Source organism: Rhinolophus sinicus, chromosome 13 (genome assembly GCF_057876585.1).
Source record: "Rhinolophus sinicus isolate RSI-liver-muscle chromosome 13, RSI-T2T, whole genome shotgun sequence".
Classification (NCBI taxonomy): Eukaryota; Metazoa; Chordata; class Mammalia; order Chiroptera; family Rhinolophidae; genus Rhinolophus; species Rhinolophus sinicus.
Window position 1 is genome coordinate 35,437,908 of NC_142513.1, and position 26,393 is coordinate 35,464,300.

The 26,393-nt window shown below is 36.2% G+C and overlaps 1 protein-coding gene and 1 pseudogene across 6 annotated transcripts in view; one reads left to right on the forward strand and one right to left on the reverse strand.

Annotated features, from left to right (window-relative positions):
- MACROD2 (mono-ADP ribosylhydrolase 2) overlaps window positions 1–26,393 on the forward strand; it is a 2,124,656-nt gene that overhangs the window by 898,621 nt on the left and 1,199,642 nt on the right. The window lies entirely within an intron of this gene.
- Window positions 23,120–24,406, reverse strand: LOC109458413 (large ribosomal subunit protein uL4 pseudogene; annotated as a pseudogene).

Consider the following 26,393-nt stretch of genomic DNA (forward strand, 5'->3'; position numbering starts at 1 on the left):
AGAGTACGTAACAGAAAGGAACATATCAACTCATGCTTAGCCCTTGTCAGTGAAACCTTCTCCCACTCTCCTCCTGCTGGAGTTGTAGATCCATAAGCTTTGGTGCCAGTCAGCCTGGGTGCTTTATAAATTTCCTTCTCATGGCTTTGACCACACGAGATATCAAGCACTGTAACTCTAATCCTGAGTTCTAAGATCTACTGCTTCTGTTAGCTTAAAGCTTAAGAACTCAGCTAGAACAAGCCTTGGTCTCTAGGTCTAAGAGACTAAAGTAAAAGCTGGTGAATCTTCTCACCGACAAGGGCACTTAAACTCCCTGTGGCTCAGTCTCCTCATTTATAAAATGAGACTCACTGTTCCTATCTCAGAGGCTTATTGCTGGGAATTGAATGAAGGAATCCATAAATTCCTAGGCTGGCACCCCACACATAGCCTCTTAAGGAAGGGTCAGGGATAGCTTTCATGCTCTTCAGTTTGGGAAACCAGGCAGTGAGAAGACAGGTCATATTTTAACCCAGTTTCTGTGCTGACAGGCTTTGGAATGGCCTTAAGCTTGTTCATACTCTGGAGTGACATTATTAGCACACTGGCCTACATCTTGAGTTTGAGAGCTACAGAACATTCTTTAAGAATTCTAGCTGAGAACTATCTGCCCCACATTTTTCTGGGGCCAGGGCCCTATAAGTCTAAGTCAATGAAGGAATTGAAGGAAGCTTTCAGGAATTCTGATCCACTTTGGTCCCCATGGCTTAGGCTTGCCTCTTCACTGGCTGGTCTCCATCTATATTCTAAGGAGTAGACTTATATTTGCATAGTGCTTATGTATGCCAGGCTTTACATGTGTTAACTCATTTAACCTTCGTAACAATTCTAAAAGGCAAGTACTCTTGTTATCTCTGTTTATAGAAGAGGAAAATGAGACAAAGAAATACTAAATTGTTTTCCCAAAGTCCTAGAAAACCCCTTTGTTTCTGAGTGGCAAGGTCAGGATTCAAGCTCAGGAAGCCTTGCTCCTTCCTGGGCCCACAGGCTTAGAAATCATGCAGTATTGTCAGGGTTATGTTCTGCTTCTGGCTTTGACTTACCTTTCAGACTTAATATGTTAGGCACTCTTTAAATATCTGATGAGTGTATACATGAATGAATGATGCTTTCATAACTATCTGAGTCACTATGCTCTCATTGAAGCTTTCTTCCACATTTTATCTTGCCAATGTTTGGAATTTTCACTTTTTATTTTACTAGGTGTGTCTGTCTTTATATATGTCATCTCCCAAGTGAATGTAAAAGATAATTTCCTGAAAGGAATAATCGTGTTTTATGCCTGTTATATAACCTCAAGGATAGCTGAATATTTATTTTATGACACCTGGAACCCCTAAAATAACTTTCTAAATAGATTGGAAATGTGGGGTTGTTGAGAGATATAAGATTTACTCCCCTCCCCAATCCCTTTCTTTGCTTCCTTCAACAAAATGCAGTTTAGGTAACTAGTTTGAAGATTAAAAGACAATATGGCAAACCATTTAAAGTTAAAATAGATGTATAAAATCATCCTGAAGAAGCAGAAAAGCATTCAGATTGTTAAGTAGAACAGATCAAAGTATTAGGGCAATGATTTTGGGTCACTAAAGGAAATATTTTGAATTGCATCATCTCCATTTTCGTAAGAAAAATAGCATGTAAATTCCTCTCTGAAGATAAAATTGCTCTTGGAACTATATTCAAATAAGAATTATGTGCACCTTATGTAACTGACATGGGAAACAATACTGTTAACCAATATATTACAGAAGACACCAAAATGCCCTCTTAAATAGGCCATAAAAGTGGTGAAAATGGCCACATTTTTGTGATGAGATGTTTGGAATTCATTTGCCTTGACAAAACAGAGGCCCCACCATATTCTGAGTCATGGTTAATGATGGCAATACTGCTTCTCTTTCCTTTGAACTGCTTACCTATTCATTGACCTAACATGTTTTAAATATCACAAGGGAATTACTCTCGATTATGTCTTTGGGTAGAAAAATCTGCAACAACCCATTTCCTAAAAAGACTGTAATTACATTTAAGAAATGCTAGTAATTAATAGCCTGATTGGGTAATTCTAAGTTAGATTCATGAAAAACAAAGAGACATGCCTAACCTTTCTTAAGCTTCAGGGCACATATATAATTTGAACATTATGTCTACAATGAGGGTGTGTTTTCTTCCTTTTCAATGAGGAGGGTAATTAGGATGATAATAGAAATAATACTTGAGTTTATAGAGTCCTTGCCTGAGGTTTTCCAAGGTGGTTCCTGGCTCTGTGGTAAGCATGTCAGACTGATGTCAGTTTGTAGAAGTCACTGAGTTTTTCATTTCTTTTTCCCTCTGGGCTTCCTCTTTTTCTAATAAAACTACTTTAATCCCATCCACATTCCATCTCAGAATTCCAGATGCTTAAAATGGACAGCTTATATCCAAGTAACTTGAAAAAAAAAAAAAGTTGTTCAAATAAAAGCAAAGAGTTGTTTGCTCTCCTTTCCCATCTGGCTGCATTTGTCACATACATGTACTGGCCCCTGACATGAAGCTCTGATATTGACCTGGAATCTTATTGATCTCCAATTTAATATAGGGATGGTATCTACCAATAACTTAGGCAGTTCCCGAGGCACTCACTTAATCTTTTGTTCATTTACAAAAGGAAAATAATGCCTTTACTAGAGTAACTATTAAAGGTTCCAGTATGCCCTACCCCAAGCTGAATTTTGGAATCTGATGAAATATTTTTAAAGCAAAATTCTGGTTTTGCTATATTAATTTGTGATTGGATTTCCTCCAGTGATTCAAACAAAAAGAAAGTGTGATCCTAAAGTATTTGCTATATATGGTTTCCTCCCTCAATAATTTGGATCAGGATTAACTCCTTCTAAGGACTAGAAGGCACTCTACTTACCTGTCCCATCCCAATAAGTGGGAATAATTGGGGATCACAATTGCTTAACACTGTGTGGTTCCACACAGAAAAATCATGACAGTTTCTCTTCTCATTACCTCTCTCTCATTTTTCTGGTTATGTATGATTGTATAACAAAATGCCTTAAAAGTCACTGGCTTAAAACAATGACAATTATTTATTTTGCTCATTAATTTGCAGTTTGGGCCGAGCTCTGCAGGAAAGGCTTGTACCTGCTCCACACAGTGTCAGCTCGTGGGACTCAGCTGGGTTGTAGGATCCACCTCCAAATGTCTCACTAACATGGTTGACAAGTTGGTGCTGGCTGTTGCCTGGGAGCTCAATTAAGTCTACCTTCTGGGGACCTTTGTTCCTTAGGTCTAAGATACTAGAATTGGAAGCTGCAAGTCTCATTCATTTTGATACAGCATCATTTCTGCCATATTGGCCAAAGATGTCATAAATTCTGCCCAGATTTCAGGGGAAGGGGCATAGAACCCTACCTATCATTGGGAGGAATATCAAAGAATTTGACCATCTTTTTACTACCATACTCTTTGATTGGTACACAGTTGCCCAAGCTAAAAACTTAAGCATCATAACTTTTGGCACTTTCTTCCATTTTACTTAGCCTCCCCTCATGACCCACCCTAGAAATACGTATAATTTATTTAAAATACATATAATTTATTTAGTATAATTTATAATTATGTAACATCATATATATATATATATATATATATATATATATATATATATATATATATGATTTTAGAGCCAATTAGAAGTTGTTTATATACATATAAACAACTTCTAATTGGCTCTAAAATCTTTCCACGTCTCTTGAGTGCCATCACCACTTCTCTGGTACATACATCTCTTACCTTCCTCCCAACTGGTCTCCCTGCCTCCACCCTTGCTCCTATCCAATCCAGTTATGGTAACTTTGTTTTAAATCACAAATCACATCACTCCTCTGATTAAAATTCCTTAAACATACTCCATTGCTCTTAAGGTAAAGATCAAAGTATTTTGCATGGCTCCCAAAGCCCCACATGATCTGGCCCCTGCCTTCTTCTCTAGCAACACCTCTCCATCTCTTGCTAAACCTTTGGCATTTAGGATTCAGTTTTGACAAAATCTTGATGTTCTTCAGGTTCTTTAGCTTCCTCTTACCTCTGAGACTTGTGTAAGCTGGTCCCTTTCTTTGAGATGCTCTTTTGTGCCTACTTTCTTCTCACTGCCCCCATTCTGTCTTTCAGGATAATGCCATCTCATTCTTCAGATTTCAACTTAATTTTCAATTGGTCACTTCCTCCAGAAAGTATTTTATAGCACTTCATTAATTTATTCAGTCACAAAATATTGATTGAGTACCTGCAATATGCTAGGCACTTTTTTAGTCCCTGGGGATACTACAGTGAGCTGAATAAACAAAAGTCCCTTCTGTCATGGAGTTTTTACACTTCTAGTGGAAAAGTAAGGCAATAAACAAGAAAATATATAGTAGTGATAAGTGCTAATCAGAAAAAAATGAAATAGGATGAGCAATATAAATTGTTAGAGTGTGGGGATGTTGAAATTTAGGCACAGTGACCAAGGAAGTTCTTATTGGGAAGATGTTATTTGATCAGGACTTAAATAAAGTAAGGGGGCTACTTATGAGGCTGTCTGGGAGAATATCTCAGACAGAAGAAACAGCAGTGCAAAGTCCCTGAGAAATTATGCATTTCTGTGTTTAAGGAATGTCAAAGTGTCAGAATGGCTGGACTCAACTAGGGGGAAAGCAGAAAAAGAGATGATGAGGTGAGGTCAGAAAGATGATGGTGGTGGTGGTGGGGTGGGTGGGTGAATCACAGAAAGCCTTGTAGGTCACTGTAATGGCTTGGGCTTTTAGTCTAGGTAAAGTGGGAGACATTGGTATGATTTGAGAAGAACAACTGCTCTGATTTATGTTTAAAAGGGATCACTTCTCTACCCCAAATCCTGGATAGGGCCCCCTCCCACATTACCCCGTACTTCCATCACACAATCTTTTACCTGTGCTGCAAATGTTTTATATACCTTCCTAGTATTTAAGTTTTGTGAAGGGATATACTCTGTCCAACTTGTTAAAAGTTTATTCCCACTACCCAATCCAATGCCTAGGAATCACAGGTTCTTAATATGCTTGATTTCAATGAAATAATGAGCAAATGAATGTCATCGTCCATGCTAATCTTTAATTTTTTAATTTCTTACAGCTTCTTCAAATTGGTAGTAGTAAACCCCAGTTTATAAGAGAGGAAATGAAATAAGGGTAGGAAGTGATAAAGATAGAAAAGAAAAGGAAAGAAATGAAATTCCTTAGAGCAAGCATGTCAGCCTTCTTTAAGCAAAGAAATCCATGTTCTCATTTCTACCCTGAGGTCTCCAGTGATTTGTCAGACCTAGAGATGTCCATTTACTTCTCTGAAAAGAAATAGTCACAATGGATGTTTTTTGACTTTTGGTAGGGGAGGGAAGTACTTCAGTTGGGGAACCATTATGAGGATAACAAAGCAAAATAGCATATTATAAAAATTAATTTCCGCCCACCCTGTAAAAAAATAAATAAAAAATTCATTTCCACCTGAATGCATGTGTGCATAGGTATGTGCACATATATGTGTGTACGAAGACTTCATTACCAGCCTGCATGTGTTTATTCGTGTCTACTATATGCCTAGCACTACGGTTGGAGGGGTCCTTGCCCTGAATGGAGAGGTTACACAGTTTCTGAACAGTGTAGTGAGTAATATAGAGGGTAAATAAATATCTGTTCTAGGAAGTCAATAGAACAGAATAAATTGGGTAAGAAGATATGCTGATACCCATCATATAATTAGCATTTCTTGAATACCAGCAGAAACAATTACTCACTGACCAAAATGATAATTTTCTTGTTTTGTATAATGGGTATGATCGGAAAGGGGCACCAATCTTGAGAATCACCATTTGACTAGTCTCATGAAGTCACAAAATATTCAAACTGGAAAAAACAAAACGGAAAAAAATCCTGTAGTTAGCTCTTTAGTTTAAGATGTAAAGAAAATGAGGCCCAAACAGACTGAAGTCTACTAAAAAAAAATCACATATAAGAAGAACAAAGAGGAAAACCAGGCATCTGAGCCTCAGACTAGTCAAATGGCTACGTTTTGTTGCCCAAATCAAAAAGAGAATGACAATCTTCTTCACAGGAGTACCTTGCGGATAGTTAGCGGACGGTCTCTGTACCCACAAGCCCCTGCCTTTATTTGTTGGTTTCTTCTCATTTACTCAGTCCAGACATGCTGTTGTCAGACTTGGAACCTGAGTGCACCATAATGGCTTCCTGTTGTCAGCTGCACTTCCTCATTCAGTGCACTGAGACTGATAAAGGAGGCTGCAGAGTCAGCCTTACCACATGAGCTGAGTCTGCCATGGTTTCCTGTCTTCTTTTCTCCTCCTGCTCCAAGCTGCTGAGGAACAGGAAATGGAGGTGCTGAATGTCTGGGCTTACTGGGCTTATCGGCACTCCATCCAGCTTGCCAGACCATGTGGAGACCTGGCATGCCACTTCAGGTCCAGAAAGGAAAAGAGAGCTCCAGTCAGATGCATATGCCTCTCTAAATCTCTGTTTAGTTCCAGAACTGTCATTTACTTATTGAAATTTTACCATCTTTCCATATGGATTGATCCAGAAAGCAAGAGCCAGTGATGTCCCTCTGCTTTAACTGTATGGCAAGAGGGACATGCAACCAAATTAGATAAAATTAATTTCAGGCACACATCCTGATTCGGAAAAGCATTTGCACAATTGTACCGTGTCAGCACGAGTCACTTATCCTGAACGGTTTTATTGTTGTGACTCTGATTTGAAGTCTCCACGCTTGCTGTGCATGATAAAGCTTGCACCATGTTTTACCCTGAAGTTTTAAAGAATGGTAATTTAAAACATCTATAACAAAACAATCTATGAGTAAATGAAATCTTCCTAAATTAGATGCCCCTTCCAGCAGCACAATGAGTAATTCTTTCCACTATGATAATATTGAAGGGCTCAGGGAGTCTCTTTATTAAATAATAATCCTCTTTCATATAGGATTTTGCATGACTCTTGGGGGGAAAAAGCTATTTACCTACTTAATTTTGAACAAAAAGCACTACTTCTCTGCTTTGATATTATTATTCCTGTATGAGTGCCTGTGTAAACTGTGATGGCTTTAAATCATTTTGTATGCTGGATATTTTTTCCACATACAGCAATATGAATAAAAACAAGTTCTGTGGAACTTTGTGAATTATAACTAAGACTAAATGCACAGACCACCCTCTTCCATGTCACTTTCCTCATAATATTTTATTTATTTGTGTGATAAATGTTTATCCAGTGTCTCTTGTAGGCACTGTGGATGATAACTGAGTGGAAAAACGCAGAAAAAGATCCTTGCCCTCATAAAGCTTATATTTTAGCAGATTAGGGATATACAATTAGAAATTACTATAAATATTTGCATAATGTAGATTATATAGCATGCTTGAAACTAATTAAAGTTTTGAATAGAGTAAACAGTAGAGCAGATTAAGAAGGAAGTAAGTGAACTGCAGTATTAAATAGAAAATAGAGGCTCAGAAGAGTTCTTATTGAGGAAGAGAGATTTCAGCCAAGACTGGAAGGAGGTCAAGTTGTGAACCAAGCAGATAATCTGGGGAAAGATCATTCTGGGCGTAGGGATCAGCTAACCCAGGACCTTAAGGAGGTAACTACGTAGGAGTCGCTTGTGAAATCCCTGGAGATCTTGTGGATAAAGTCAAGGGAGCAAAACTAAGATGAGTTTAATGAAACAAGGTGTCTATTTAAGGTCTGAGTAGGCGGCATGAGCAGATTATATAGGGCTTTGTAGACTATTGTAAAAGATCTGGGTTTAATTACAAATGAATTGGGAAGCCATTGCAATTGTTTGAACAAAAAAGTTGCATGATTCAATTTAAGTTTCTGAACTATTGTCTGACTAATCCTTTTGCTGTTTGGGGAGGATGGCATGGGAAGGATAGAAGCAGGAAGTTATTGCAGTAATCCAGAATAAATAGTGGTTGGCTCAATCAAGATGGCAGGTAGCAGTGAAAGGTTTTGTACATATTTTGAAGACAGAGCCAGCAGAGAGAAGTTGACAATGACTTCAAGTGTTTTAATCTGAGCATCTAAAAGGATACGCTCATATGGAAATGGCCATAAGAAGAACAGATTTTGAAATTTGGATCAGGAATTCAAGTATGGGTATGCCAAGTTTAAGAAGACTATTAAACATCCAACTGTAGGATGTACAGGCAGGCTGTATGAGTCAGGAGATAGGTCTGGGCAGGAGGTGGAATTTGAGAGTTGTTGGCCAGTAGGTGCTATTTAAAGTCTTGAGGATAGATAACACCAAGGGAGCCAAGGGAGTGAGTATAGACAGAAAAGACGATGGAGGCTTGAGCCCTGGGGCATCCCACCATTATGAGGTCAGGGAGAAGTGCAGGAACTAGATAAAGAGGTTAAGAAGAAATGACCAGTGATACAGAAGGAAAACCAAGAGTGCGTGGTGTCCTGGCTGAAGACAGTATTTTGAGGAGAGAGTCCTCAAAAAGTATTTTGATAATGGTGTCAAATTTTGTTGAAAGTTAAAGTAAGCTGAGGACTGAGAATGACCACTGGATTTGGCAACATAGAGTCCATGGGTGGATTGCTGTCAGCAATTTGAGTGATCTGATGGAGATACAATCCTGATTGAACAGAGAAGGATTTTCTCCCTCCCTCCCTCCCTCTCCTTCCTTTCTTCATTCTTTTCATTTTCTCTTTTAAAACAAATTTTCTTCCATAAGCTAGGCTAAAAATTCAAATTCATATATTTGTTGTCAGTACAATTTTAACGAATCCCTTTGGGAATTTTGTTTATAAACTCTTGGAAGATTTTCACTAATTTGATCTGTCCCTAACATTTTAAAACTGGAATGGATTTTAATTGTCCTCAGAGCTCTTTTGTAAACAAAACAGCCAGGGCTACAGATAAGCTTTTTAGAAAATCATTTTATTTTAGGCCATTATGTTATACTTTCATACACTAAGTATGGGGAGGAAGTATTAGTAAGTTGTTTTATTACATCTTGGCAATTTAATACATATCACAATTTCTTCTTAAAGTATACCCAGGGTTTAACTTGTCTGTTGTGTAGTCATAGTTTCCCTAATAAGAGAGTGAAGTTTTTAAAGACAACAACCAGACCTACATCTTTATATCTATAGTACCAGCCATGTCCTGCACATAGTAAGTATGCAATAAATATTTGTTGGTTTAATTTTCTGTGTTCACTTTGCCTGACCCTCCTCTCTTATACACAAGCCTCACTTCGTTATGGAAGAATAGTGATACAAAACCATCAGAAAGCAGTACTTTTACTGCTACGTAGAAGTTCTAGCCTTCAAAGACTTTACAGTCTTGTTAGAGAGAGAATACAGATGTATGTGACAAGTTCAATAATAAGGGAAGAACAGTATAAGGCAAAAATAAAGATTTGCTTGTAATCACCTGAAATCTGTAGATAATACATTTTTAAAAGGTTGAAACTCAAAAGAGTTCTGGGCTAGTAAGGGAAACATATACTCAGGAAGTTATTCTTAAAATAGTCTCCTTTCCTCCCACCTCCCCCAATCAATAATACAACAAATTCATGTTTATATAGCGATCAGTTAATATATCATGGACATTTTTCTTTACCTTTACAATTATGTTAAACATCATATCCAATAGATGCAGAGTATTCTATTGTATGAATGCACTATAATCTATTCAACTATATCTGTGGATCGAATGTTCAGATTGTTGTTTTCTCTTTGATATTATACACCAAAATAAGATGAAGAGCCTTGTAGCCATGCTTTTGTGTATATTTGATAATTCTTTCTTTTATTTTTTTGACCACCTTCACCCATTTATAGTTATTTTTATATTACATTTCTTGATGTGGTATTGTAATGTCAAAGACAGATATACATAGAGCTTTTTAAAAAATTGTGGTAAAACACACATCATAAAATTTACCATCTTAACCATTTTTATGTGTACATCTCAGTAGTGTTAAGTATATTCACATTGTGCAACAGATCTCTAGAACTTTCTCATCTTGCAAAACTGAAACTCTATACCCATTAATCAACTCCCAATTTCTTCCTTCCCTCATCCTCTGGCAACCACAATTCTACTTTCTGTTTCTTTGAGTTGACTGCTTTAGAGACCTCATATGAGTAGAATCATACATTATCTGTCTTTTTGTGACTGGCTTATTTCACTTAGTGTCTTCAAGTTTCATCCATGTTGTAATATGTGACTAGATTTCCTTATTTTTAGGCTTAATGATATTCCATTGTGTGTATAGACCATCTTTTCTTTACCCATTCATCCATCTATGAACACTTGGGTTGCTTCCACCTCTTGGCTATTGTGATTGATGCAGCCATGAACATGGCTGTGGAATACCTCTTCAAGCTCATGCTTTATGTTCTTTTGGGTACAAACCCAGGAGTAGTGAGATTTCTGAATCATATAGTAATTCTATTTTTAATTTTCTGAGGAATTTCCATACTGTTTTACATAGTGATTATACCTTTTTACATTCCTACTTACAATGCACAAAGGTTCCATTTTCTCCACATCATTGCCAATACATTATTTTCAGTTTATATACATATATATGTATACATATCAAACGTATATATGTATACATATACATATATCTGTACATCTATCTATCTATCTATCTATCTATCTATCTATCTATCTATCTATCTATCTAGATAGATAGATAGATAGATAGATAGATAGATAGATAGATGTATATAGTGGCCATTCTAATGGATATGACTTTCTTAGAGATTTTTAAAGCTCTCGTTTTTTTTCAGAATATTTGCGTATGAAATTAACACATCTTACAGACCTTTAATACTATATATTTTGTTTTGTCTTTGCTTATTTCACAAAGATAAGTTATGGTTATAAATTATAGGTGAAAGTAACTTTAAATTATATTTATTTTATTTTTAATAAGATTTAATTGAATATCGGCCAGTTATATTTTTTCTGTTATGAATTATAAGTTTATAAGCTATCAACATTTTTCTATTGGGTTTCCTATGCCCTATGTATAAGATTTATAAGAGTGATTAATGTATACATTATATGACACTTTTATCTCATTGTCTTAGTCATCTCTGGCTGCTGTAACAAAATACCTTAGACTGAGTGGCTTAAACACCAGGCATTTATTTCTTACAATTCTGGAAGCTGGGAATCGCGAGATCAAGATGTTGACAGGTTTGGTTTCTCATAAGGCCCCTTTTCCTGGGTTGAAGACAGTACCTTCTTGCTGCGTCCTTACATGGCAGATGGAAGGAAAAGAGACCTCTGGTCTCTTACTCTTCTTATGAGGACACTAATCCAATCAAGAGGACCAGACCTTCTCATCTAAACCTAATTACCTCCCAAAGGATCCACCTTCAAATACTATCACTTTGGGGGTCAGAGCTTCAACATATGGGAAGGCACAAACATAGCACTCCTATTTCTTACAAATATTCTCAGATTATCCTTTGCATTTTAATTTTGCTTATTGTGATTTTTGCTTCTATACTACTGATAGAGTCAAATCTAAGATTATTTTCGTTCATGTTTACATCTCCTTTTATCTGAAGAAACTCTATTGTCATGTAATAGTTAAGTACTCATTTTTTTTTCTCTGAGTGCTAATTTTTTTCTGTTAGTTTCAGGTATAGTGTTAATATTTTTATCAATCTAGTGCATCTGGGATTTATTAGTGATATTGGATTTAATAATATTTTCCCAGGTAGATTTTTTTATTTAAAAATATGATAATATAGCAAATAGCAAATATTATAGAAAAAAGATGAACTCCTTAACAAGGTTTAATCCTATTAACATTTTGCCATATTAATTTCAGATCTCGTGTGTATGTAATATTACTGATTTAAGTTTGTATCTTTGCACCCATCCAGAAACCTATTCCCCTTCTTCCACATAGGGGCCTGAAATAAAAAATTGGCATGTAATCTCTTATCTGTATTTTTATGTTTTTATTACATATAACGAGGTCCGACAAACGAGTTCATGAACTCATCCTAGAAAAAGTGCTAAATACCTCCTTGTTGAATATCACTAGGGTCATCTTTGAAGCACTCCCGTTGGGAAGCTCTGCACCAATACCAGCACCTAGTCCACCCTTCAAAGCATTTTTGGAACTCTTTTTCTGGAATGGCCATCTGAGCTGTCATCATATTACCCTTGATATCCTGAACGTCATCATAATGTCTTCCTTTCAATATTTCCTTTATTTTAAGGTAAAGAAAGAGGTCATTGGGGGCCAGATCAGGTGAGTAGGGAGGGTGTTCCAATACAGTTATTTGTTTACTGGCTAAAACCTCCCCCACAGACAGTGCTGTGAATTGTTGGCAAAAAGTTCATCGTCTAACTTTTTCGCACAGCCTTTTCAGCACTTCCAAGTAGTAAACTTGGTGAACTATTCATCCAGTTGGTACAAATTCATAATGAATAATCCCTCTGATATCAAGAAAGGTTAGCATCATCGTTGCAACAAGTTCACAAACTTAATTATCGGACCTCATGTGTTGTACTAGATAATATCGTATTTTTGGAATGTTTAAGTTCACATAAAGAGTATTCTGTTATATCTCTCTGTAACCTGTTTATCCCCCACAATTTTTTTATTTGGGGGGATAATGTATTCATGCTGACATGTATAAATCTGCATTGTGCTTTTTAATTGCTAAATAGTCTTATAATGTATGAATATATAGTAATATGCTTATCCATTCTCTGATTGCTTGTCATTGTAAGTTGTTCCAAGTTTTTTCTTTCAATTGCAAAGAATTGTGTTATGAACAACCTCATACATGTCTACTTGTGCACATGTGTGAGAGTTTCTCTAGACTTTCACACCTAAATGTAGAATTCCTGAATTGTATACACTGCACATTTTCATTTTACCTTGAAACTCTCAAATGGCTTTCCAAACTAGCTTTAAGAAAATTAACTGGTATCTCTAGGCCTCAGGAACTTCATCTAGGTAATATGGGAAACAATGACTACTTTCCCAGGTTATCATGGGGGTTAAATGTGCCAATATTTGTAGTGTCTATAAAAGTGCGTGGTAAAGAATAAGTACCAAATAAAGGATGGTTGTATTATCTAGGACCTCTTCTGCTATAACATTTGATACTACATAATTGCTTTTGAGCAAGAAACTGATAGTCTCAAAGGGATATTTAAGGATGTAATGGGAATTTATTGTTTTATTAGTGTATGAGCAACATTTAACCTCTTTCCACTTGAGGAGAATTCCCCACGGAATGTAGCTTTGTTGGGACACATATCCTTGTTTAAGCACTATGGATGAGGTGACTCACATGTAAACCAGGGAGATGACAGAGAAAATGCAAGATAATAAATGGATGTAAAACATTTAAAAATATGCTGCTAAGCTACTGGTAACTGATTGATTGCAATCAAATAAGGCAGTCTAGAGGATTGCAAGAGTTTAGATAAAATTAACAAGTTTAAGAAACTTGAAGTATAAAGATTCTATAAATAGAAAATAGGATGGTGGAGTTTCTGAAGGTGGATGCGGAAAAGAGGAGTCAGGTTTTAGATATGGAGATTTGAAAGAATACCCAGCCGCAGCTCAGGAAAATGGGAGTTAAAACTAGATGAGAAAATATTCTGTGTGGGAACAATTTAAAGCTAAAGGCTGAGAAAAGAGGAAAGCCCTAAGTGTTTTGTGTTGGAAAATGCTGATAGTGGGGGGTAGGAAGAAATAGGAAGAAATAACGAGAAAAGGAGTCTATGTGGTTGCTTAGGTTTTTCCTTAATCTACATCCCTACAATTAGGTTTGGCAAGTTATAAGGCATGAATCACGGTTTTGCTGTGTAGTTCTAGACTGGGGGCTAAAGATTCTGGTAGTGTGTGAGCATCTGTGGAAGGGGTGGTCTAGAGTGCAAAATTTCCATTCAAGTGCCATGCAGTAAAAGTAAATATCCATATAGCAATGGTAAAGAAAATGGGAATATAGGGGCAGATTGCTTTTGTGGACTAGGGACAAGGGGAATCATGGAGCTGAACAAAAATATACATCAGCTTTACCAGAATCTTCAATGTTTTATCTTTTTTTTTTTTTTTTTTAAAGAGAAACCTGAACAATATAGACAAATGTTGCCATCTGTCAAATATGGCTAGTGATCACCTTATTACTTTGGGTTACATTCCTTTGTTTGAAATACTTTATAATTTTTTTTTTTAAACAAGGTTCAGAAAAATTAGGGTAAAAACCTTAAAAGATAAAAGAAGAGAGTTTTAAAATATTTTGAAATATTAAGTGAATTCCAAATAAATTTAAGCTTGGATATCACTATTTACCTTATATCTGTCTCTTTAGCAAAAGTAATTGAAAATGAGTTAAGTCAAGTAGACCAATAACATTTGGAAAGAAGAGGAATATGTTTGCTACTAATCTTTTAAAAAGGGGCATTTGTTTTGAATTGAGTTAGTCATATCATTACCTTTTTCCTTTCTTCCAAAACTTCTAAATACAATTCTGAAAGGTTAGTAGATTTCTCCCCGTTTATTTGTTTGCCTCAGTTCATGAACTCAGACCTTTTCACTTCAATATTTTGCTTCCAAGCAACTTATTCTGATACTCTTATAGCCTAGGGACCAGACCCTCAGAATGTTTTCCTTATATGCATTCAGCTGATGAGTTTCCACAAAAAAGCGACATTAAACATTGATCCGATTGTGTGAAGTGATTCTACCAGTTATTTAGCATTTGGTGCTTCCTGTAAATTGATGCAAACTTCATTAAAGAAAATGACAGATGGCATATGGCTGCAGGCAAAATGCCAGTCCACGTGATGAATCCTACTGTGTTCTAGTCCAGGATAAAGTTTTTAATCGCCTTGAAAAAAATCTGTCGCATTGAAAAAAACCTGTCGCATTGATTTGTTTACAGTTACCAGATAATTATAATTGTGTAGCTAGTTCCTTTTTCGGTAAAAATAAAAATAAATGAATAAATAAATAATAAACTGTGGAAACAGGCATTTGGCTCGAGTTTGTACTGCAAGATGAGTTTTTATGACCCTTGAGGTTTTATGACCCTTCGCTGCAGTGATGAGGTCTCCACCTGCACGAGGTTACAATAGACTGACCACAGAGCCCCGCTTCATGTGTGTTCCTGAGTCGTTTGGTATATTACTTTGAGAATTGGAAGACCTGGGGGTGTGGAAACTGATTATGAGGTTTTTCTTTGCTTGACAAGATGAGCGAGTCTATATGAGGCAGATGCATTTCTATGGACTGACTGCAGACAGGTTTCAATCACAGTCAGATTGTGCTGCATTCCTTTTGAAGGTGGATGTCTAAGAAAATTGAATTTTAAGGGGATAATTACAGTCCTATCAAATTCTGAGGTTCACTTCATTATACATTTTTTTAAGAAGTTAAATCTCCCTTAATTGGTTTTTAAAATAATGTGCTTTTCTGGTCAATTTTACCTGCAGAACATGATCCTCCAAATATTTCTTTTTTTAATGTCCCCAAATGGAGGTTCAGACATATAAGGAGAGTAAAAAAAGATTTTTGCTTACAGAAAGTAAAACTAGATCCTAGTTTCAGCACCTGGAATTTACGTAGTTAATTTTAGTGATTCATATCAGGCTTCTTTCCAAGCAACAGAAATTGCCTCTGGCTGATTAAATGGAAGAATGTGGAAGGCTAATCACTGATTGGGCAAAAATGCAGGAGAACCAAGCCAAAATTTGGGTTCTCTAACAAGGTAGTAAGACCCTTGGCGTACAGCTCCTCACAGTGGTAGTCAGGTTAGGACACTCTGCTGCTGGCTCCACCTCCACTGGACACTTGCTTCTGGCTGTGGGGGACTTTCTGCTCTGCCAAAGATCATTTCTCAACTGTCCTCAACTCTTTCCACCATCCTCCGACACGGCAAAGTTTAAGCAGAAATCGTTGATTGGCTGAGTTGAGGCCACGTGGCAATTCTCTGGTTGCCTGGTCCATTGGCTCTTTCCCGCCAGAGCCCACACGGGAGAGGTCACTCCCAGGTAGGCAGGGAGTGCTATTGCTGGACGTCCACAGAACAACAGAGGTGCATGACAAGGAAAATTCTCTGTTAAATCATGACGTTTTTCTAGTTTATTTTTCTCTTTGTTTTGATGATCATAAACACATGAAGTAAATAAGGCTATTATTAATATCCCTAACCTCAACTGGGTGTCGATGTCACCTTTCTCCCAGGATTTTCCTACTATAGCAAAGGCACAATTATTATTGTTCCTGAACTGTCTGCCAGCCTCTTTTTTTGTGTACACACTTCTGATATTTTCAAGTTTAGAAAAAGGCAAACAGTTGCCTTTTTTCTCAACCTGTACTCTACAATCAGTATCATTTCTTTCTGCTTATTTTTCCCGGAGTTTCACAATGAGTAAATATTTACTGAGTATTTCTGTATCAGGTTGCCAGGGCTACCACAACAAAGCACCACGAACTAAGTGGCTGAACAACAAAAAATTGTTTCACACTTCTGAAGGCTAGAAGTCTGATTAAGGTTCCTCCTGAGGACTATGACGAAGAATCTGTTCCATGCTTCTCTCCTGGCTTCTCGTGGGTGGCTAGCAGTAATGGGCATTCCTTGACTTGTGGAAGCATCATCCCTATCATTGCTGTCATCTTCATGTGGTGTTGTTCTTCCTCTGTGCACATCTGTGTCCAAACCTCTCATTTGTAAGGACACCAATCAGATTGGATTAAAGACCACCCTAATGACTTCTTTTAACTTGATTACCTCTGCAAAGATTATATCTCAAATTGGGTTACATTCTGAAGTACTGGGGATTAGGATTCTAACATTTTTTGAAGGGAGACATAATTCAACCTATAATAACTTCTTAAATAGCTACCCCTGCATATGAGTTACTTGAAATATCGAGTCCTTTCCTGAGTTAAAGAATCATTAAAACCAAGGAATATATAACTGTGCAGACTTGGTTGGCCATTGACGATTATACATGCATCTAAATTTCAGGGCTAAAACTGACAAAATGCTTTTGGAATCTAACTGTTTCTTGAGGAAACTCAAGGAATTACTGGATGCCCTTTATCAGGTGGAAGAAATTCCTTTCTATTCCTAGCTCATTGTATTTTTATCATGAAAGTGTGCTGGACTTTGTCAAATAGTTTTGCTGCATCTATTGAGATGATCGTGTGGTTTTTGTCTTGTATTACTCCAGTATATTACATTGATTGATTTTCATATGTTAAGCCAACCTTGAATTCCTGGGATAAATCTCACTTGGTCACGATTATAACTCTTATTATAAGCTGCTGGATTTCATTTGCTAGTAAATTGCTGAGAATTTTTGTATCTATATTCATATGGGGTATTGGTCTGTAGTTTTCTTTTTTGTGTGTGATATTTTTATCTACTTTTGCTCTCAGGATAATACTTTATAGACTGAGCTGGGAAGTGTTTCCTCTTTTGTATTTTGAAGAGTTGGTGGTAATTCTTCTTCAAATGTGTAGTAGAATTCACCAGTGAAGCTACCTAGGCCTGGGTTTTTATTTGTGGGGAGTGTTTTGAATACTAATTCTATCGTTTTACTTGTTGCAGGTCTATTCGGATTTTCAGTTTCTTCTGGAGTCAACTCAGTAGTGTGTAGTTCTCTAAGATTTTCCTTCTTCTTTTGTAATTTCATCTAGGTTATCTAATTTGTTGGTGTACTATTGCTCATAGTATTCCCCTAAAATCCCTTTTATTTCTGCAAAGTCAGTAGGAATGACCCCTTTTTAATTCCTAATTTTAGTAATTTGACTCCTTTTTTTCTTTATCAGTTTAGTAAATGTTTATCAATTTTTTTCAACCTTTTCAGATAACATACTTTTGGATTTATTGATTTTTCCCCTTTTTAAATTCATTTCCTGCTTCATTTCATTCTGCTTCAATCATTATTATTTATTTTGCTTTGCTTTGGGTTTAATTTGCCCTTCTTTTCCCAGTTTATTTCAGAGCTTCTTTATGGATGTGCTCTAAAGTACTAGAAAATTTAGGCAAATTCTGATATCTTTCAGTATTGCATTAATTATCAGTGAAATACTATCATAGTAACACTCAGACAGATTTAACGGAGGCTTTTTATTTAAATAAGTAATTTAGATCTCGTACAAGAAAACATTTTACTACATATATGGATGTAGCCAAAATGATGTCTTTAAAAACAGGAGCAGTTTAATTCCAAATGCGTTTATTATATTCTCTCAAATTTCCTTCCAAGGGCTCTGATGGAAGATAGTATTATTTGATATAAAAATGTTTTAATTTTTGTTTATATTAGATATATACAATGCTACTATACTTTTAAAAAGTACTAAAGATGCTATTCAGCATTAAATAAAGTTTTTGAGCTCTTTTTAAAAGAAATAGTTCCAAATTGAAAGTTGTAAATGGAGTTCCTGCAATCCTTTAATGCAAAGCAGTTGTTTTCATTTTCCAAAAAAACTGGAATATTCATAACATTCTTGGTCTTTCCCTTAAATATTATAATGCTTTTCAAATAAACATAGAATTAAAAACAAATGTACCAAATACTCTTTTAAAAGCAGACAGTATTCTAAGTAATTGAAGTTAATACAACAACAGCAAACATTTATTTTGAAACCCTTGACAAGCCTTAGCATATATTCTTTTAGGTTATGAGCTATTATTTGTAATTTCATGAAAATTTCTCTTTCAAATACTTTATAGTTCAAGTATTGGAAATTATCTAAATGCATGACTTTGTTTCACAAGAACATATACATTACAATGTGCGGTATATTTAAAACAGTCTTTGTATTTTTAAAACAATTATTAAAACCACTCAAAGAAAATAAATATTGTTATTTTAGAAGACAAAATAAATACATCAAAACCAAAACCAGGATGTACATCTAATGGCCTGGGACAGTTTCTCTTGCCTCACTTGCCTTGAAACATGGGAATAGATATCTTGAAAGCTTAAGGTTCTTTTGGATTATAGGGTTGTATATCAGTTTGGTTGCCTTTTGCTTCATTTAACTATTGCAGAAGGTCCTTTCAGAAACATAGCAGAAAATTGGAAATGCAATTTTTAAGTATATGTCAAAACAATTACACAAAGTCGGTGCAAAAAATATGCACACTGAAACTCATTCTAAACAACCAATAGTAGATATGTTCATGAAAAGATGATCTGAAGACCAACTGCAATAAGTAGAACAACTAACATTTTACATGTGTTAAGAGCTTCTAATTTAATGGAAATATTGAGGGGCCTTTTGTAAAGAGAATTATGCTTCTTTATTGTAGAACATTAACCTTTAATTTAATCATTTTAGGAATATTTTTTAAATCAAATTTTCATAAAGCAGCCATGACTGTACTTATTTGTTTGTTTTATGTTTTGGAATTTGTGACTAGTAGTTAAGTTTTTTTAAGTAGAGAGAAGCCCCATTTTACCCTTCATTTTCTAAGTAATGTCTGTCAGCCAAACTTGACATGTGGGCAGCAGATCATAGGTGAGTCACTTTGTTCCTTGCCTTGCTGGTGCAAAAGTGAAAATAGTTCATACTGAAGCAAGAGTTGGCATCAGAGAAACTATGTTCTATGCTCTTTTTAAATGGTCTTCCTATGACATTCCTTTAGAAAAACAAACATTTTCCCTCCCCATCCCACAAGGGCGAAAAAATGACCTTTTCCTGAGAGCTCAAAGACAAATTAGTTCTGTAAGTCAATGTGAGTGGGAATGAGAGTAAGTTTGTGGTCAGGGTGGCCAAAGACCCACTGTCTGCAAAGAAAGGCAGGGTGGCTAGAACATGCTGAGAAAGATTGAAAAACTATAGGCTTTGTAGCTATGGATCCCCAGTAGTGACTTTAAGGGAAGTACATGCTCTAAAACCTATCTAAAAACAAAGTTGAACCTTGAGAGCAAAAGCTGGGAGGGACTCAAAGAATTCCATGATCTCAACCTGAGGAATACAGAACACAGTACATAAATGGAAGTTCAAAGTCTGAAGAGGAAGAAAACAAAAAACAAACAAACAAACAAAAAAACATGAAAGGTAAATTCAGAGGGTGCCATGTAGAAAAATAACAGATGCAATAAAACAAGGAAAGGTCAGAGTCACTTTTTTTGCTCTTTTGTCAGCAAAACCCATACAGTACAAGAAGTGAACTGTAAGTAATGGAGGGGATATCTGAAGGTTTCCTACTAGATTTATTTGAAGAACACGGAAGCTGAGGACAGATGAACATGATCAAAAACTAGGAACAAGGCTGACATGATGTAATTAACCCTGTTGGATCACAGAATTCTTATCAACTCCTAGTAAAGATAGACTGGCAATAACATTTATGCTTGAAATTAATTTAAATGTACAATTGAATATGTTTATATTTAATCAGTAGTGTACTTTGGTTATTGTTTTTAAAATTCAATCATTAAAACCTTATTCAGAAAAATTAGAAGTAAAAATTGTTGAATCTGGGGGCACTCCATCTGTTAAGAGGTTGCTGTATGTATTAGGATAATGTTAGATGCAGTAACAAATAACCCCAAATTTCAGAAGCTTAATACAACAGAGGTTTATAAGGTGCTCATATCACAGTCCAATGTGGGTTGGTGTTCCTATTTAACAGGAGTTGGGGGGAAGATCTGTTACACATAGTTATTTAGGAACCAAGGTTGATGGAAGCTTTCCTACTACCAGTGTGTGGCTTCCATGCTTTCTCTGGATATTTATGTTTATCTGGCTGAAGGGTTGAAAGCATGAAGGAACAAACAGGAAAGCTTTATGATTTTCTCTCATATTTTCTTGGCCAGAATATACCATTAAACACTTGGCCACAGGGCTACCCTAAACTGCAAGGGAAACTGGGAAGTGTCCAGTTCAGTACCCAGAAAGAAGGGAGATAGAGATTTTGATAAATAACAAGAAGTTTCTGCCTGGTACAGGCAGTCACTGGACTCATGTGAGAGGCTGTGATTCCATGTCTACCTCTACCAAAGACCCTTGAAATATTAGGTTTGGAGTAGGCTCCTAAATAGGTTACAAAGTTGGCTCTTGAATGAATCAGTGTGCATTTTGTAGACCTGGCAATAATTGAATGTTGTTGGATAGGATCAAATCTCGCTAAAGCATAGATTGATTTTTTTCCTACAATTTACTTGTGGTCTAGTAGCTGTGATTTATGTGACTCATTCATATAAAAATAGGAGACATCTGTGTATTTGATCATATAATTGGTATTATTCACTGATTTTATTCTTATAAAATAATTTTTATGAGAGAACTAAAAATGAGACATCCGTTTGATAAATGACTGTGCCTAATTAAAACATTATATCTAGAATATAATTAGAATATATATGTGTATGTATATGTATACATAAATATACATATAGATGTATATACACACACACTTACACATGTGCATAAATATGTGTATGTGTCTGTTTGCCAGTGTATATAACTAAAGAAAGTTCTGTGGAGTTGCAATTTACAACAGTAGAGCTAAACTTATAATTTGTTTGCTGTGTCATGGACTTTGAAATCATCTGGTTTCAAATTTTAGTAATGCCATTTAATATCTAAATGACCCTTAAGCAAATTATTCAACCTCTTCAAGCCTCAGTTACTTTGTACGTACAGTAGGAGTAATATTAGCTATTAATCAAACTGGATGATTGTAAATAATAAAATGAGATTATACTCGTATATGATCTGGCATGTAGTCAGCGTTTAATGGTATACTTGTGTTTAATGGTGTACAGTGTTTAATGGTGTGTATATATATATATATACACACCATTAAACACTGTATATATATATATAAAACATATGTATTACTATATGTTATATAATAATATATATAATCTATAAATACAAAATATATAAAAATATATAACATGTATAATATATGTAATAAATATATATATATAATATATACATATGTAGTATCTATGACATATATATGTAATTGATATTATATATACATATGTAATATATATAAAATATATATGTATAATAATATATATGCATATATATAAAGAAGCTTGATGTACTCTTGAGAGCTCCTATTACACAGAAAAAAAAATAAATACAGATAACTAAAAGATAGATAGGAAATGTGCCAGCTGCTGAGATTTAATAGTTTCATATATTTATTCATTCCTTGAGTAAACACTGTTAGACTTTCAGTATGTACAAGATCTGAGCTATGGTGGACACAAAATATTAAGACAGCTTGATCTTTGTTAAAGTGTTTACTACCTGATTATGGGAACTAAGAGTCATAATACAAGGTGATATGTACATACGAGAAATACCACAAAATGATATATGGTTTTAAAATAAGGAAAATTATTTCTTGGAAGGGAGGAAATTCAAGAAAATGTTTTGGACATTTAAAACTCCCTGGCTCTTAAATTGCTTTTAAAATTAGAATTTCAAGAAGTGGATAGAAGGAAGAGGCATTCCATTCAGAAAGAAGAACTAACATTCCATTCAGAAAGAAGAGGAGAGGCAGGAAAAAGCACAGGATATGTCCTGGCAAAATTAAGGAATAAATGATGATGAGTACCGTGAGATAAAATTGAAAAGTGAAAAAATTGAAGCCATTCTAGCATTGGATTTTATTCTGTTAAGGAAAGAGTGATACGATTAAGATGAGAAAGGACAAGAATTCCAAGAAGCAGAATGACATCTATGACCTTGAATATTTTACTTGACCTTTCCATCATCCATTTTTTCCCATAGACAGCAAATGAATGGGACCAAGATTTCATCCTGCCCTAACACTCTCAAAGCCTTCTCTGAATATTACATTCTCTAGAGTCACTATTGTTCTACATCTGTTGGAACATCCGTATTTCCTCTCTCTCTCTCTCTCTCTCTCTCTCTCTCTCTCTCTCTCTCTCTCTCTCTCTCTCTCTCCTTTGTGTCTCACTGCCTCTTTGATCAGGTTTTTATTCAAAATTAGCTGTCCAAAGTGATTTGACCTATACGGAATCAGCAAATTTAAGTTTATGCCACAAGCTTCTTTTTTTTTCCTGTGGTGGGTTTCTCAGTTGCTGGTTTCTTGGTAGCTGCAGACTTTTTTCCCACCAAAGGCTTCTTCTGCTTTGTAGCACCAACAGCCTTCTTTCCTTTCTTCCCTACCACTGGCTTCTTGCCTGGAACACCTTTCTCATCTGATTCGTTTTCTGGAGCTGCTGCTGCTTTATCCACCCGGAGCTGGAGGTTCTTGGCCTGGTGAAGAATAATGTTCCCAGTGCATAGTCTTTGCATGTGCATTTAGCTTCAGCATGATTCTTAGGTTTTTCAGCGGATTCTTCTTCAGGACTGTGCGATGAATCTTCTTCCGTGGTGCTCAGAGGGCTCTTTGAATCTCAGGGCTTTTCAAGATTCTGCTAAGGTCTGTATTGAGCATCTTGTGAGTGGGAAGGTTGTAGTTACTCTTGAGGGAGGGAGCTTTACACCATGTGCCACACAGATCATCTACCTTGTGGAAAGCACTTTCAGTCCAAATGCAGAAATGGCCCACGTGCCCACTAAGAACAAGTTTCAAAATGTTCTGTTTGTTTACACTAAGCAGAGAATTCCAGAGATGTTCTGAAAGGCTTTGCCATTGTCCTCATTATAGATGATGCAAACTTCCCTGCGCTAGATACAACGAAGGTTTCTCACTTTGCCTTTGCCAGCTCTCACCCACTGAGACGTATCAACATTTTTTATATCATTCCAGGCTTTAAGTTTCTTGAGGAGCAAAACAGCCTCTTTGTTCTTCTTGTATGTAGCCTTCAGCTTTATCTTCAGCCACCAAAGGAGGTTGAGGAACGTCCTCAATATGATGATCTTTAGACATAACCAGCGCTGGTAAGGCCGAGGCGGCCAGGGCAGAGCAGATGGCATGTCACTTCTGTGTTGTGTTCACTCTGAGGTGCCAAGAGCGCCAGGTTTTTGTTGGTGCAAACATGCAGCCCCCACGACACATATTGCCAAAAGCACTCTGGCCAGAATGATGAATCCTACCGCCTGAACTCTGGGAATTCGAGCCATGGCTCTGCCAGGACCCCACAACTCAGCACTGGTTCAATGATCTGCTAATTCACTGATAGCACAGGGCTATCCATTGTTTTTGAGCAACCTGGTGTGAACAAAGTTCACAAAATCTGGTTGAATGGGAGCCTTGAACACAGCAGACAAAGTGACATTTTTGCCAGATGATTCCCCCTTTTCAGAGTACACTGATGTCAGTGGACGAGCACACGCCATGGTGGGGACAGGAGACGGCCACCCTCCTTTCAACCGGGTGGCTCCCATAGGAAAAGCCATCCCTATTCCCTTTGTTGGACCCACCCTACTGTTATTTACCTGGGCTCCACCCAATATATTGTCATAGCCTTCAGATTCTGAGTTTTGCTTCTCTGCTGGTCTCCCTTTCATCCCTTGTGATGGGGACATGAGCTATATCTCATTCATTCACAGAGGCATCCTGCCTACCTAGATCCTCAGCTATTGACTCACTCTATCCATAATGCCTTGATTCTTCCTTGAGCCTCTCCTAATCCTCACCTCACTTCCCATTTCTCCTTTGTTGCACTTTCCCCACCCATATTGTTTCTCTTCTAATTTTCTGTTGTGTTTTTCATTTCACCTGGTACTTCCATTTTTCTAAAAGAATGGAAGTGAAAATATCATCCAAGAGAAACAAGTAAGCAAGGATAACTGGTGAAAAGTGATGCCTTTATAAAAATAAAATATTATTTCTCACTGTATACAAACTAAAATTACCGTGTTTCCCCCAAAATAAGACCTAGCAGTACAATCAGCTCTATTGCTTCTTTTGGAGCAAAAATTAATATAAGACCTGGTCTTTTACTATAATATAAGACCGGGTATAATATAATGTAATGTAATGTAATAAAATACAATATAATATAATATGACTGAATCTTATATTAATTTTTGCTCCAAAAGATGCATTAGAACCGATTGTCCAGCTAGGTCTTATTTTTGGGCAAACACGGTAGGAAGGAAATCCCCCTTCTTACTTGTGAGAGTTATAAAGATAGCTATGTCTTCATTTTGTTCCAGTCAGCAATAGCAATGACTGCACTATGATGTAACGTGTGCTAATAGCTTGGTTCTCTTTTGGTGAACAGGGTTTAGCAGAAATATCAGCCAGTCCACTAAGAAAATTAATTTTCTGTTTTGTTGAGAGTAAATAAATATATAATATGCCAATATAGTATTCAATAATGCACTTTCAAAACTAACATGTGGACTTAGATTACTTAAAAGTTATTTTCTATTATTGTCTTCAAGTATATTTCTTATTTCTTTCGTAAGTATTCTCAGGACTTAAAACAAAACTGTTGTTTCAATCCAAGGTATTCTGTAAAGATTTCAGCCCCTCTCTCTAATCACAGACTGCAGTGTTTTAATTCAATGAACATTTTTGGGGGTGTTGTGGAGATGAAATAGATTAAGGTCCAGACTCTGTTATTGAAAAGTCCATGGAAAAGTAGGCTGACACATAAACACATAATTGCATACAATGTGGCAAGTACTAGAATAGAGCACATGGTTTAGGAAGGCGTGATCAGTCTACCTAGTTATTGGGGGGGGGGGCGGGTTTCATTGAGAAGGTGATACACAAACTAGGTCTTGAAAGATATAGTTTGCTGGATCAAAAATGAAGAAAGAATAACCAAGGCACAACGAAAAGAAAATGTAAAGACAAAGAAGGAAAATAGGAGATAGCACATAATTAAGTATGGTTTGAGAATGGGTCTGAGGCGCTGTGTGGTGTGAGAAGAAATAGGAGAGATTGATAGGGACTAGACTATGAAGGACTTTGTATACCCCCAGAAAAGTTTGGAACTTATTTTTTTATTTCCAGTGTGTATTTTTGTTTGTCTGTTTTTGTTTTTTTCATTATTTTGGGATCACTGTCCCATTTAGCAGTCTGCTGAGCGCTCAAGGCCTTCTCACATAGTCACTTTTGCATATAAGCACATCCATGAACTTGGAAGCCAATTTACAAACCACTGCTAAAAGTCAGTAGAAAGCACTGAAAGTTTTTGATCAACATGATCAAAAGTATATTTTTAGAGCGTGAACACTTGTTGGAATATGGAGACTGTATTGGAAGGGATGAGACTTATGTTAAGGAACATAGGGATTTATTACATTATTTCAACCAAGAGATGAGGGTCTACAGTAAGGTGACAGCAAATCTTTGCTTTTAATTTGGCTCCTGCTTTCTATGTGTCAGTCTACCTATCAAGGAGAC